Source organism: Bos taurus, chromosome 11 (assembly GCF_002263795.3).
Source record: "Bos taurus isolate L1 Dominette 01449 registration number 42190680 breed Hereford chromosome 11, ARS-UCD2.0, whole genome shotgun sequence".
NCBI classification, from domain to species: domain Eukaryota; kingdom Metazoa; phylum Chordata; class Mammalia; order Artiodactyla; family Bovidae; genus Bos; species Bos taurus.
The window spans coordinates 12269886-12286283 of NC_037338.1; the positions used below are offsets into that span (position 1 = coordinate 12269886).

General features: G+C 37.7%; 1 protein-coding gene across 3 annotated transcripts in view; it reads left to right on the forward strand.

Moving 5' to 3' along the window:
• Positions 1-16398, forward strand: part of EXOC6B (exocyst complex component 6B) — a 721824-nt gene that overhangs the window by 644110 nt on the left and 61316 nt on the right. The window lies entirely within an intron of this gene.

Genomic DNA, 16398 nt, shown 5'->3' on the forward strand with positions numbered 1-16398 from the left:
CTTTTTGGCTTTAAACAAATCAAATCTATCCCACATGAAAAACACATTCACCCTGTTCCAACATCTACAAAAGTTCAACCCATTACAACATTTTCTCCAGGTCTGAAATCTCATTTAAATATTATCAGCTCAAGAGTCACACATTTTATCATCTAAATGATCTGTGTCAAGATGTAGGTGAGAATCTAGGTATGATCAATACTATGGTAAAACTCTTCTCTATTTATGACTCTATGAACCTACAAAATAAGTTATCTGTTTCCAAAATTACTGTGATGTTTCAGGCACATGATAGACATTTTCATTCCACAAGGATAAAATGAGAGAATAAAGGGGTTACTAATCCCAGAAACTTTGGAATACAGTAAGTAAAATTCCATTAGATTTCGGGGATTGGGACTTGCTCTGTGGCTCTTAGCACTGCCCTCTGGGCCTCTGACTCCAACCTCCACATCTGTGGCATCTCTATCAGCTTTTGCTTCTGCATCTGAGTCTGTCCTGGAAGTCATTCTTTCCTTTCCTTGAATGGCAGCACATGTTTGCAGTTGGGTAGCTCTATCAGCACATTTCCTGCTTGTAGAATTATGGAAGTGCAACAATCTTTCTTCACTTCCTCCTGTCTTAATCTCCTTCAGTTCAACCTGACAATGCTTCTGCTGATGCCCTATTCCTAAATATTGTAGAAAAGATTCCTGTGTATGTCACAGGAAGCCTGATTTTTTGACAGTGTAATAATGTGTGGATTGTTCTTGTTGTTCAGTCACTAAGTTGTATCTTACTGTTTGTGACCCCATGGACTGAAGCACAGCAGTCTTCCCTGTCCTTCACTGTCTCCCGGAGTTTGCTCAAACTCATGTCCATTGAGTTGGTGAAGCCATCCAACCATCTCATCCTCTGTTGCCCCCTTCTCCTCCTGCCCTCAATCTCTATAGTCTTTCCCAGCATCAGGGTCTTTTCCAATGAGTCTGCTGTGCGCATCAGGTGGCCAAAGTTATTGGAGCCTCAGCTTCAGCATCAGTCCTTCCAATGAATATTCAGGGTTGCTTTCCTTTAGGATTGACTGGTTTGATCTCCTCACCGTCCAACTGACTCAAGAGTCTTCTCCAGCACCACAGTTCAAAAGCATCATTTCTTCAGTGCTCAGCCTTCTTTATGGTCCAGCTCTCACATCTGTACATGACTACTGGAAAAACCATAGCTTTGACTCTACAGACCTTTGTCTTTCAAGAAGCAAGCATCTTTTAATTTCATGGTTGTAGTCACTGTCTGTAGTGATTTTGAAGCCCAAGAAAATAAAATCTGTCACTGCTTCCACTTTTTCCCATCTATTTTCCTTGAAGTGATGGGACCGGATGCCATGATTTAAGTTTTTTGAATGTTGAGTTTAAAGCTAGCTTTTTCACTCTCTTCTTTCACCCTCATCAAGAGGCTCTTTAGTTCTTCTTCACTTTCTGCCATTAGAGTGGTGTCACCTGCATATCTGAGGTTGCTGATATTTCTCCCAACAATCTTGATTCCAGCTTGAGTTTCATCCAGCCCAGCATTTTACATGATGTATCCTGCATATAAGTTAAATAAGGGTGACAATATACAGCCTTGACGTTCTCCTTTCCTGATTTTGAACCAGGTGTTCCATGTCTGGTTCTAACTGTTGCTTCTTGTCCTGCATACAGATTTCTCATGAGGCAGGTAAGGTGGTCTGGTATTCCCATGTCCTTAAAAATTTTCCACAGTTTCTTGTGATCCACACAGTCAATAGCTTTAACTGAGTCAATGAAGCAGAAGTAGATGTTTTTTTTTGGAATTCCCGAGCTTTATCTCGGAGAAGGCAATGGTACCCCACTCCAGTGTTCTTGCCTGGAGAATCCCAGGGACGGGGAAGCCTGGTGGGCTGCCGTGTATGGGGTCGCACAGAATTGGACACGACTGAAGCAACTTAGCAGCAGCAGAAGCTTTATCTATGATCCTGTAGATATTGGCAATTTGATCTCTGGTTTCTCTGCCCTTTCTAAATCTAGCTTGTACATCTAGAACTTCTTGGTTCACATACTGTTGAAGCCTAGCTTGAAGGATTATGAGCATTACCTCACTAGCATGTGAAATGAGTGTGATTGTACAATAGTTTGGACATTCTTTGGCATTGCCTTTTTTTGGGATTGGAATGAAAGCTTACCTTTTCCAGTCCTGTGACCGCTGCTGAATTTTCCAAATTTACTGGCATATTGAGTGCAGCACTTTAACAGCATCACCTTTTAGATTTTGAAATAGCTCAGCTGGAATTCCATCACCTCCACTAGCCTTGTTCGTAGCAATGCTTCCTAAGGCCAACTTGACTTCACACTCCAGGTGAGTCTGGCTCTAGGTGAGTGACGCCATCAAAGTGGTTACCAGGTCATTAAGACTTTGCTGTAGAGTTCTTCTGTGTGCTGTTGTCACCTCTCGATCTTTTATGCTCTTGCTAAGTGAAGTGACTCAGTTGTGACCAACTCTGTGACCCCATGGACTGTAGCCTGCCAGGGTCCTCCATCCATGGGATTTTCCAGGCAAGAGTACTGGAGTGGGCTGCCATTTCCTTCTCCAGGGTATCTTCCCAACCCAGGGATTGAACCCAGGTCTCCCGCATTGCAGGCAGATTCTTTATTGTCTGAGCCACCGGGGAATCTTATGCTTCTGTTAGGTGCTTGCCATTTCTGTCCTTTATTATGCCCATGCCAAAGAATAAGATATGTGTTTTTTTTCTGTGCCATTAACATAGTTATTTATTTAAACTCTTGTTTATTTAAACTTAAATTTTATTTATTTGTTTATATAGCATTATTTGTGTAAACTAGAAATGATTATAAGAAGCAAATAAAACCATTGGCTAATAGTTCACCCATTTACATTTATCTGTATATTCAGCAGGTGTTTATTGAGTACCTTTTCTGTGCTAGGCAGGGATATAATACTGAACCAGACAGAGTAAGTCCCCAGTCTGTTTATAAGCTGATGGAAACAGACAAACAAATGACCATACAAATAAACAATAAATTATCAGGTGGTAGTGATTAGTTTTATGGTAAAATAAACCCATATGCATTTGACTTTTGATGCTGGTGTAAGAGATATCCATTTGGAAAAATTTTACAAATCAGTTATAAAATTAAAGAACCCTATATACTTTTTTGTCCACCATACAAAAAATGTCTCTCCTAGAAATCAGTACCAGGAAAATATTTGACTATTCAGATGAATTCTATTGAAACTAGAAATTTTGTGTGTTTTTCTTTTTGTTTGGCAGCTAGGAAGCCAGTGAAACTGTTTAGCACTCCATTACAGTGATAAATTTACCCAGATTCCCAGTTCATCTTTCTTACTTTCATTTCTATTTTTTCATTTTCTAAAATCCAACTCTTTTCTATTTGTATATATTTTAAATTTTTATTGCATTTTTATTACTTCTGTTATTCTATTATTTATAGCATTTTTACTATATACATATATTCATAATGTTTTACTATTTCTACTATTAATTTTCTTATTTCCACTTTTTCTTATTTTCAGTTACTTTTTAAATCATCGTATTTTTTACTCTTTATATCAATTAATCAATCAATACTTTGACCACCTGATGTGAAGAACCAACTCACTGGAAAAGATTGTGATGCTGGGAAAGATTGAAGGCAAAAGGAAAATAGGAAAGCAGAGGATGAGATGATTAAATAGCATCACTGACTCAGTGCACATGAGTTTGAGCAAACTCCAGGAGACAGTAGAGGATATAAGAGACTGGGGTGCTGTAGTCAATGGGGTCGGAAAGAGTTGGACACAACTTAGTGACTGAATGACATATGTTTTAATGTTATAGGCAAACATGTCATTTTTGGTAGTAAATAAGGTATGAATAATAATTTAACGAACTCTTAAGACACGCCACTTTCTCATTTTTTCTACAAATACCCTTATATGAACAAACACTACATATGGCACTGGTATAAATTGGGCGAACTTTAAGCTAAAATGCCTCTGCTTGCAAAGGGCTTAAAATTCAACAAATCCAGATATAACTGTTATTTCTTAAGTGTCTGTAAGTGCTGTTTACAATAAAATGATGACTTATCACACCTATATCCTACCTTCAAAGATGGTCAGTCTGGTTGGTAAAAAAGAACAGAAATCTAAGATTAATGTTAACTGAAAATGTAGTACCTATATCTGTCATGGGATATAGAATTATAATAATAAAAATGTTCTAACTTATTTTTAGATGTTGTCATTGTTTTTGTGTTATCTAAGTAATTCAGAGTGTGGAAGAGAGGGTCAAGTAATGTGGAGATGCCTCCAGAAGGATTAGAGAACAGGCCAGTGTCCCAAGGCCACTGGCAAACATAGCCACCAATAGACTCACTGTCTGATTAGATTGTATATTGTTGTAGAATCTTTAGTGAAAGGCTTTTCAGGACAAATTAGCCTGTCTTGCATTCTCTAGGCCTCCTCTCCCTATACCATTAAAAAGATAGATAACAACCTTTTTAAATCCCCAAAATTCTTTATTTTATTTTTTTTAATTTTTTAAATTATTATTTTACTTTACAATATTGTACCAAGATTCTTAAGAAAGAGATTGAAATTTAGATTCAGAACATTTTAATATGCTTTCCAAACTTTTTTCATAAATTGAGTCAAAACAAATTACTGACCAAAAGTATGAACTTTGAGAAAACTACTAACCATTCTTCCCCTGTCCCCCACAAAAAGAGTCTCATCTATGAGCCAGTCATCATGTTCTGACAAATTCACAAATTTCCCATATTTGCCTTCCAACACAGCTGTAGAAAAGGAGATGGGAGTTTACATGAGTAGTTACAGTCATAGACTTCAGTCTGCCAAAAAGTGTCTCAATTTCGTAGCAGATATGAGAGGGAGGACTTTGACATCTGGATGGAGCTGGAAAGGCCAGAGGCACATCATCAGGTCAGCACAGTATATTATCCTTGGGAAACCCTGGGAGAAGAGCTCGAGGAAGACTAGAAACTTTTAAAAGGCCCTAAGCAAACAAACACTGCTTCCCTGGTGGCTCAGAGGTTAAAGCATCTGTCTGGAATGCAGGAGACCCGGGTTCGATTCCTGGGACTGGAAAATCCCCTGGAGAAGGAAAATGGCAACGCACTCCAATACTCTTGCCTGGAGAATCTCATGGAGGGAGGAGCCTGGTAGGCTACAGTCCATGGGGTTGCAAAGAGTTGGACACGACTAAGAGACTTCACTTTAAGCAAACAAAGGAGTTCCCTGGTGGCTCAAGTGGTAAAGAATCTGCCTGCAACACATGAGACCTGGGTTCAGTCCCTAGGTTGGGAAAATTTCCCTTGGAAAAGGGAATGGCTACCCACCCCAGTATTCTTGCCTGGAGAATCCCCATGGACAGAGGAGCCTGGTGGGCTACAGTCCGTGGAGTCGCAAAGAGTCAGACACAACTAAGCGCAGCACATTTTTATTTTTTTTATTTTTTTGCATTGAGTTTATGAGCTGTTTGTATGTTTTGGAAATTAAATCCTTGTCAGTCATTTTCAAATATTTTGTCCCATTTTGTAGACTGCCTTTTCATTTTGTTTATGGTTTCCTTTGCTGTGCAAAACCTTTTAGGTTTGATTAAGTCTCATTTATTTACTTTTGCTTTGGGAGATTGACCTAAGAAAACATTTCTACAATTTCTGTCAGAGAATGCTTTGCCTATGTTCTCTTCTGGGAGTTTTATGGTATCATGTATTATATGTAAGTCTTTAAGCCATTTTGAATTTATTTTTGTGTATGGTGTGAGAGTAGCCTAACGTCATTGGTTTACATGCAACTCTCCAGCTTTGCCAACATTTGCTGAAGAGACCATCTTTTCTCCCTTGTATATTCTTGCCTCCTTTACTGCAGGTTAATTGATTGTAGGTGTGTGGGTTTATTTCTGGGCGCTCTATTCTGTTCCACTGACCTGTGTGTCTGTCTTTGTGCCAGTACCACACTGTTTTGATTACTGTAGCTTTGTAGTATTGTCTGAAGTCTGGAAGGGTTATGTCTCCAACTTAGTTTTTTTCCTTCAGGATTGCTTTGGCAGTATTGAGTCTTTTGTGGTTCCATATAAATATTAGGATTATTTGTTCTTGTTCTGTGAAAAATGCCCTGGGTAATTCGATAAGGATCACATTAAATCTGAAGATTGCTTTGGATGCCCTTATTATTCTTGATAATTTTCCTTGACTCTGAAATCCACATTGTCTGAAATCAATAGGTTTTATTCCAACTCTTTGGTTTTAATCTGTCTGTGTCTTTGTATTTAAAGTGAGTTTCTTATGGGTAACATATAATGGCATCTATTAAATTTATTTACTCTGTTACTGTTCATCTTTTAATTAATATTTAGATCATTCATTTACATTTTAAATGATTATTGATATAGTTAGAGTAATATCTACCATATCTGTATTCTCTATCATTGCCCTTGTTCTGTGTTTGTTTTTATTTTTATTTTTTGTTATTTTTCTCTGTCTTCTATGGTTATAATTGAATGTTTTAAAGATTTCTTTTTTCTCCTCTTGTATCATATCAATAATAGTACTTTTTTTAGTGGTTGCTGTAGATTTTGAAATATAAATTTACAATGAATCCAAGTCCATTTTCAAACAGTCTCCCTTCATGGGTAGTGCAAGTACATCATACCAAAGTATTCTCAATTTTATCCTGCTATTTCTTATAACATTGCTGTCAATTTATTTCATTTACCCATAAGGTATATATAATTCCCTAGTATGATGTTGCTATTATTGTTTTGAACAAACTGTTAAATCAATTAAGGTTAAGAAAATGAATTTTGTATCACCTTAGTTTATTGCCACCTCATGTGAAGAGTTGACTCATTGGAAAAGACTCTGATGCTAGGAGGGATTGGGGGCAGGAGGAGAAGGGGACAACAGAGAATGAGATGGCTGGATGGCATCACTGACTCAATGGACATGAGTCTGAGTGAACTCTGGGAGATGGTGATGGACAGGGAGGCCTGGCGTGCTGCGATTCATGGGGTCGCAAAGAGTCGGACACGACTGAGCAACTGAACTGAACTGAACTGAACCTATTCCATCTCTAATGCACTTTATTTAGAGTTGATTTTCTGATGTATATAAGTTTCTTCTTTTTAAGAACTTCATTTAAAATATCTTGCAAAGAACTGGGTATAGGATTCTAGGTTAGGGGTTTTTTCTTTCAGTGCTTTAAATATTTCATTTCACTGTCTTCTTGCTTGCATGGTCTTCTGAGAGAAGTTTGAAATATTTCTTGTCCATACTCCTCTATAAGTAAAGGCTTTTTTTCTCTTACTTTTTTCAAGATTTTCCCTTTGTCCTTGATTGTTTGCAGTTTCAATATGATATGCGTTAAGTGTGGTTTTAGATATTTATTCTGCAGATTTTCTCTGAGCTTCTTGTACCTGTGACTTGAGGTCTGTCTATGATTTTGGAAAGTTCTCAATCACTATTACTTCAAGTATTTCTTCTCTTTCTTCTTTCTTTTCCTTCTGGTGTTCCCATTACACTTATGTTATACCTTTTGTAATTGTCCCGCAGTTCTAAGATAGCAATAGTCCCCACTCTCTGAAACTTCACATTACACCATTTGCTTTTACAAAAAACCTATGTTGATACTTCTTTTCACTAACCAAAATAAATCCAAAGGGAATTTTTTGTTTAACAAATAAAAAATCGTTACCATACTAACATTGGTCTTTCACGAAAGTAAAACGGCATGATGTGAACTTTTAGCAAGCATGGGATACTGTCTGCTTTATGCCAGTTTGGCATATAAAAGTTTTCATAGGAATGCTCTGCATTCAGGTCCTGGGAGAGACCTGTATTCTGTTCTTTCCCTTTCTCTTTACATTTCAATTTTGACAGTTCCTATTGACATTTCTCCAAGCTCACTGATTCTTTCCTCAGCATGTCCAATCTAGGGATGAGCACATCAAAGGCATTCTTCATTTCTCCTCCAGAGGGCTTTTGATTTCCAGCATTTCCTTAGATTTTTTCTTAGAGTTCTTATCTCTCTACTTATGTTACCCATCTGGTTTTGCATGTTGTCTACATTCCTGACTAGAGCCCTTAGCATCCTAATCATAGTAGTTTTATTCCCAGTCTGGTAATTTCAACACTTCTGTCATATATGAGTCTGTTTCTGGTGCTTGTTCTGGCTTTTCAAACTGTGTGGTTTGCCTTTCAGTATGTCTTGTAATTTTTTGATTGTAAGCCAAACATGATGCAAAAAAACTGAGGCACTAAGATGTCTGTAGTGTAAGGTTTTATGAATATCTGGATAGGAGTCAGGTTGTATTTACTATTTGTTTAGATCTGTCAGAGGCTAAAATTTTCTCTGATGTCCTTGTTTTTGTCTTCCTTGTCTTTGGATTTCCCTAGAAACTTCTTTAAAAAAAATAAATAACACCTAAGATATGTTGTTCGTTCAGTTATATTCCTCATTTGTTATGCAAGAGCTCTGTTGTTATGGCCATGAGGTGTGGGGAGAGGGGAAGTGTTCTGTAGTCCTAGTGTTTGGTCTCAGTCTTTTAGTGAGCCTTTGCTCTTGAGATATTACCGTCACAAGCACATCTTATCTCTCCCCACCCACTCTGATGAAATAGGAAGGCTGCAGAGGGCTGGAGTCCAGTATTCTCCTTCCCCCAGGCTGGAAGGAAATACTTGGAACAGTCTGGAGCATTTCCTTTCCCCAGGATTGTTAGGCTCTGATAAAACCCCAGTTAGGTTCTAATAAAATAGTTTTTCTTGAGAGCAGGCCTTGCTGAGAACAGGATGCTCTGGGAGTATTTCAAATTGACTACTGAAAATAGCTACAGGGTTTCTTTTTAGAGTGATGAAAATGTTCTAAAAGTGATTGCAGTGCTTGATGCACAGTTAATGTGACTGTCATAAAGACCATTGAGTTATACACTTTTAAGTGGGTGAATTATATGATATGTGAGTTGTATTTTAGCTAAACTGTTAAAAAAAAAATGCTTCCTCAAGTCCAAAAGTGAAAGAAATTTTTGCTTCCTTTTTTCTTTGGCCTTGACTCTCTCCTGTCTCTTCTCCACCCACACTTCAAGTCAGTAGCCTCCAAGGAGCACTCAGTTTACAGCCCCTGCTGCCACAATGTCAAACTCTGTAGAAATATGTTATGCAGAGCAGAAATCAAAAAGTCATAGTATGTGAAGTCCGACAGAAACTGGCAATTGCACAGACACTGAGAGGTCAGGCAGGGGACGAGGGTAAGAAGAAGGACAAGCTGACTCTGGAACATGTTTAAATTCTCTTTGTCCTGTAGCTTGTTTTATATTGTCTGCTAGAGGCTTTACTTCATTTATATTCAAGTTTCAAGTTTACTATGTATTTTGTTCATAATCTACATGTTGATTTCTTTTCATATTTTTATTATGCATATCTGTTGAGTCTTGTGCGCCTGTCATATTGGCCCTCTTTTTCTAGCAAACATGTATGGTTGAAATTTGTATGTGTACATTTTCAGCATCATGATTGTATTCTCAGAGAGAGGCCTGTATTTGGCCGATGATAAAACTATTGATCAGAAATAAAGGAGACAGCATCTCAGTTATAAGCTGCCTGCCATATAGCACACGTGCTTTCCTAGTTTGGTCTTTGCATTTACTCATCCTAGTGATAGATTTAACTTTGGAAAATAACTTTCCAAAAGTTATTCCAACTGTTAAAGGAATGTAACAGTTTGCATCTCCACTACTTAACATAATGCCTGGTCACTCTTAATGCACTCCATAAATATTTATGAATGAATGAATTCATGAATGAACTACCTCGTAGCCTCTACTTAGTACTGATGCTTCCACTCACTTCTTTCTCTGGTGCCTTTTTCTTTTTCAAGCCTACCTTTCTACCTTGAAGTCTCAGGAAATACTGACTCTCTTTAGAGTCTATAGCTGTGTCATCTGTCTGTCCTGCAAGTAGAAAATCATTCTGGAAGAAAAGAAAAACTTGATTACTACTTCTCTGTGTCTAAATATGAGACTAGTCATCTGCTGTTGACAGTGATCAGAGACAGCATTGACTTTGCCAAAAAGTAGTGGAATCACCTGAAATTGTCTGGGAGAAATTGAGAGCCTTTGTGGTCTCCTTAATTTTGATGTCACTCTTTGCTTACAATTCTATAATACATCTTTTTGCACCAGATCTGGCTAAATGACAGTTAAGGCAAAAATTACCAGGGAAGTAACTGCATCTTTCAAGATTCTTCTGCTGAGTCACAGAAATCTCACCACTTTGCCTGTGGAATAGCATCACTGATTGATTGAGTCATCATGGGCCAAACATGTCAAACAGTTCAAAAGACAGGGACAATGCTGGAATGCAGTTTCCAGGGCCTACTGCAGAACCTAAGAATATTTGAATTTATTGGTAGCTGTCTTACAGGAAAGTGTGAGGAAAGTTATATTGTATTTGAAAACCAAATATTTAGTGATTTGAGAAGTCTAAATTCAAGACAGTACTGACAAGTCAGTGCCAGGATCTGATTTACTTCCCTTTGCCCTCAAAATGGTGTATCCAGAAAGTTACTTTCCAAGCTCAGAAAAAACTAGGATTCTGAATATTTCAAATCACTTCATCTCCTCTTCTGGATGGAGTACCCTAGTATTACAGCCCTATTTTCCAACTGCCATGTGCCTGCAAACATAAAACAATACCAGCTATGCTGGTAAGCAAGCAGTGGTACTGAAGGAATTAGTTACTTTGATTTGCCAAGAGGTTGCTTGATCTGGTCAGGAGAGAAGCATTCTTAGTTCCCTTTAGGTTCAGTTCAAGAATATGAGGAAAGTAAGTTGGCTATTGTAGATGTTAATTCATATATCCATAGAATGTGAGTAGGAATCCCTTCTTCACGAGAATTATCAGAATGGTTAGATGTTAGCGTTTGTTAGGTGTGTTAAGCTCTGTCATCAGCTGGTATCTGTATATATGATATCTGTATGTATGTGTGCATCTGTATGGTTGTGTTTACAATCTTCTTGATATGGGTGGCAAAATATACCTGTACAAAGATAAGCCAAAATAAAAGGTAGTGTATGATAGTTCAGTTCAGTCGCTCAGTCATGTCCGACTCTTTGCGACCCCATGAATCGCAGCACGCCAGGCCTCCCTGTCCATCACCAATTCCTGGAGTTCACTCAAACTCACGTCCATCGAGTCAGTGATGCCATCCAGCCATCTCATCCTCTGTCGTCCCCTTCTCCTCTTGCCCCCAATCCCTCCCAGCATCAGAGTCTTTTCCAATGAGTCAACTCTTCGCATGAGGTGGCCAAAGTAATGTATGATAAATGCCAAATAAATGGTACAAGCATTGGGAAGAAGAGATGATAGCAGAGGCTGCAATGATGTAGAAAATCTGCTTGGAGAGACAGAGAGCCTTACTAATGCAGCAAGGGGGAGGACAAGGACTGCACTGTAGAAAGAAGGACAAGGCATCCAAAGAACGTGGCTGGGAAAGAGACTGGAGTAAAGGAAGTTAGAAACTGAAAGGCCTGTATACCTGTGTCTTGGACCCATTTTAGCTTTTATAAGAGTGGGGTTTGTTTAGTAGGGTTTATTTCCCTGAGTATAAAAGTAGTACATGTTTATTATAGAAATTTTGAAAAATATGGGTAAACTATTGGGAATTTACAATAACCTCAAGTTTATTGCCCACGTTTCATAGTAACATTATATTCTTATCAGTTATAGCTCTTCATATAGTAGAGTTATTACTTCTTTGTCATATATACTGAAGACATTTTCTGTGGTTTCTTTGCCTTTTGTTTTTTTTTACATGTATTCTAAAGCTGTAAATTTGTATGTATTAATAGTAATTTGTAATTCCTCCTATTCTTCAAAAGTCTTTCCACAATCAGAAATAAGATTAATACTGTCATTTCTTCTTTATTGTTTCATTTTTTAAAAAAAAATATATTGTAAATGCATCTAGAATTTATTTTGGAGAAAGGCCTGAAATTAGAATTTATTTTTGTCTCATGCATCTAATTTTCCAAGCGCCCTTGTTGATTAATCTATTTCCCCAGATTTGGCAATCTGGTCTTTTACATTTATAGTGCTGTTTACTTAAAGAATGTGTGTGTGATGTTTTCATGGAAAATAGGAAGTTGGGAAAGTTGGGAAAATCTTCCACCATGTTAAACCAGAACGAGGTTCTATTTTCAGTGGGAACTTTTAAATCAAATAATCTCAGTGGATTTAATTTTTTCAAATCAAAGCTATTCTTTATTTCTAGCTGGTCTCATTGATGGAAAAAGATTGTAAGTTTTCCTTTTTGATTGTTTTAACCTCTGTTCTCTGACACATACCAGTAAGGCCTGTTTCTTCATTCTTAGGAATGTGCCAGCTTTTTTACTGCTTTCATTCATAGTGCTTTTTGCCTGAAAGGGCCTCTTTCTAGTCATCTTCCAGTAGAACTTCAATACCCAGATCAAATCCTAATTCTTCCAGCTTGTTTTGTTTGGTCCTCTAAACTTCAGTAACATTGATGGTCTGTATCTAACGATTGAGCCCTTTCATTCATTTTATCCCCTATGTAAATCTTGTTTTACAAGATATTGTAGGCTTCTTGCAGAGACTATTTATCTTCCTTAATACCTAACACTAAGATTTTCTTTTAATCTCATTTTAATATATGGATCGGGTCAATAACTAAAATATTAGAATGCAGAGAATCACAATAACTAAAATATTAGAATGCAGAGAATCAAGTGTTATATATTTACCATCCTCTCTACCATCATCTCATACAGCTAGTATCAGGGTGTCTGTAAGACTAAGGCAAAATAAATTACTTTCCCTACTTGACACAAGAAAGAATTGTAATGCAAAATGTACCATCAGTTATTTAAAGACATCACTCAGAAATAAGAACTCCCAACTTCAATCTTCTTGTCTTTCTACTAGTTCTTCCCTTTCCAAAGCTACTTTGTTACCAAATGATTATTTTAATTTAGTTTATATTTGTCAAAGTATGTTCAATAGAACCATAGTTTCATAGCATGCTAATAAGTGTTTTGCAATGAGAGTTCCATAGTAAATAAATTTGGGACATACTGAGTTAAATTTCAAATGAGCTTTTTACAGCAGAACTTCTCAAAATCCTATACTTGACATGGTGGGTTTAACTTTTAGATTGCAGAATTCTTTTGTTTTTCACAGAGAATCTGTGAACATATTTTGGGAAAGAGTGCTACCCTGTTACTTTACCTAGGCATTTACCTCTCTCTTTCCTGCTTTTTATATTCCTTTTTTTGGTTTCTGTCTAGGGTATAGTGTACAGTAAGGTGATCCTGCCTTTAAAAGATACTTTGAGATGGGGATGCCTGTCAGAAAGAATCCCTTGTCTTGATATAATTACATCTAGTAACACAAAAATAGCCAAAGCTTTATCATTTTAAGGAACGTTATTAAGTGGCATGTGGTATCTATTTCTTTGAAATAGGCAGCTTTTCTAAAAGAAATGTTTTGAGTTAATGTACCAAAATTTACCAGTTTGAATCTTTGTTGGGACTTTAGGTGATTTATCATTTTTGCTATTGCAAGTGACTCTATGATACACATTTTCATGCAGTATTAACTATAGAAGAATGAAAATGAAACAGATATTTGAATTTGTAAATTGTCTCTCTCTTTTCTTCCCTTTGTGTGATGCTCTGTAGCCTCCACTGGGGGAACTCCCTACCTTGACCTCTCTGATAAATATACTTGATTTCTTCCAGGCCTGGGAAGAGGTGTCTTGCTTATCATTATAGGCAGCAGTGGTTGGACTAAACCTGTCCTGTTGTCATAAAGATTGCAAATGGCAGACTGATTCTGGGTGCTCAGTTTCTGCCAACCTGAATCTGTCTGACCTCTAATCATCACCTGCTTTCTCTCTGCTTAATGCTGCTTCCTCTACACTCTCCCATCACTGTCAGAGTTAGATCTTCTTCAGGATGTTCCACTAGTACTCCAAATGCAGTGTGTCCTAAATGTGATGCTTTATTTTTACTTTTTTTCCATTCCTTCACTGCCCAATCCATCATTCAAACTAAAACATCTTTAATTTACCCTTGATTCCTCTTTTTCTCCCACTTAACTATTCACCCTCCTGGATATAGGGCAAATTTTCAAGTAAGGTCAACTCCATGTCCTTATAACTGCTGCTGCTGCTGCTAAGTCGCTTCAGTTGTGTCCAACTCTGTGCGACCCCATAGACGGCCTCCTACCAGGATCCTCTGTCCCTGGGATTCTCCAGGCAAGAATACTGGAGTGGGTTGCCATTTCCTTCTCCAGTGCATGAAGTGAAAAGTGAAAGTGAAGTCGCTCAGTCGTGTCCGACTCTTAGCGACCCCATAGACTGCAGCCCACCAGGCTCCTCCGTCCATGGGGTTTTCCAGGCAAGAGTACTGGAGTGGGGTGCCATCGCCTTCTCCGGTCCTTACCACATCTCAGACCAATTGTTTACTCTGTCTCTCCACTGCTTCTACCCAACTGAAGCTCTTTGAATTTATCACTCTCTTCGTTATTTCTTCAATGTATTCCATCCTCCACAATGGAATAGAACGATGAACGTTATCAACTCAACACTTCGACACCTGTGATCACTTCCCTTTATCTAAATGGTAAAATCCAAACTTCCTTCTTTGGTATAAAATCCAAACGTGCTGACTCCAGTCTGCTTTCACACCCTCTTTCCTCCTTTTTCCCTCTCACCCTATGTACGCTGTAATCATACTTTCACCCTGAATGTCTTGCTTTTTCACCACTTTACCTTTACAACCTTTGTTCCCCCACCGGCAATACTCTCCTTGTTGGCCTGATGGATTCTATTAATGAGCAACCTTAGTTATGTAATGCTGAAATGAAGGTATCACCTCCTTAGCTTTTGCCCAGCCGAGCTGTTTTTCTAAGTTGAGTAAAATCATTAGCTTCCTGATGAAAGATTGTCTTGTTTAAAAAAAATACATGCAGCTTCAAGTTATTTGTTTATAATTCTATTGCCCTAATACAAAGAATGTGGTATTTTTTGAGATTTGCTTTATAGCATGTTTCTGACCTAGTTTTGTAAACACCCCCTAGGTGCTTGTAAAGAATATGTGTTTTCTCATAAATAAATGCAGGGTTATATAGCCAGTGAATCAAACTTAATAATTGTTCTCAGTCATCTGCAGCTTTACTAATTTGTTTAAAACCTGCTTTATCCAATTACAAAAAAAGAGTCTTAAAAACTCCCTCTATTATTGTGGTGTATCAATTTATTCTTATAATAGTGTCAGTCTTCATTTTGTATATTTTATTATATAGTCTGAGATCATGGTCTGGGTACATAGAAGTTTAGAAGTTTGATGTCATGGTGAATTTTTCTTTTACCGGCGTACTGTGGCCCTTTTTATTCCTGAAGACTGCTTTTTTGTCTCATAGTCTGTGTTGCACCTACCTTCTCTTTAGTTTTTACTATCTGCTCAGTATGTCTTTTGCCATTGCTTGACTTTGCGCTTTCTGTGTCCTCATGGTTATCTTTAAATTTATCTTTTATAAGCAGCATACAGTTGTATTTACTTACTAATGCATGAAAATGTTTACCTTCTGACTGTTTTAATTTAGATCATTGCAATCACATTTTTGTTTCTAACATCTTATTTGTGCTGTATGTACCATGCTTTTTCTTAGTTTCTCTTTGTTTTTATTTTTTCCTGCTTTCTATTTCTTATTTTGGTTTTAAAATATTAGCATTACAAATATGAATTTATAGAATGCAGATTTTTTTTTACACGATTTTACCCTTGGAATTGCTTTCAGTCTTTGACACACATATCAAGGATTATATCTTTTATTTGTTTGTTTGTTTTATATAATGGCTGCTTCCTATTTACCTGAGAGTTCGACTGCTTCTTATTTACCTGGAAAAATAAACTGACAATTTGCTTCTAATTAAGAAGGCAGAGAACATGCCATTTCTAATTTCAAAGCGTTCATTTTTCCCTTTGCTATTATTTATTTGAATGACAGAGCTATGAAATTTAATGTAATCATCACCAGTTGGCTTTTCGCACACTTTGCACACCAGTTCACTGATGAACCAGGGCTCCTGACTTACTGGATGAAATCAGCCCTGTGCAGTTACTACCAGAACGACCGTGCTCTGGTGGTGGTCCTCATCGTGGTGCGTGCCTGCGTGCAGTCGTGTCTGACTCTTTGTGACCCCGTGGACTGTAGCCCACCAGGCTCCTCTGTCCGTGGGATTATCCTGGCAAGAATACTGGAGTGGGATGCCACTTCCTCCTCCAGGGGATCCTTGCGATCCAGGGATCAAACCCGCATCTTGTGGCACCTGCATTGCAGGCGGGTGGTT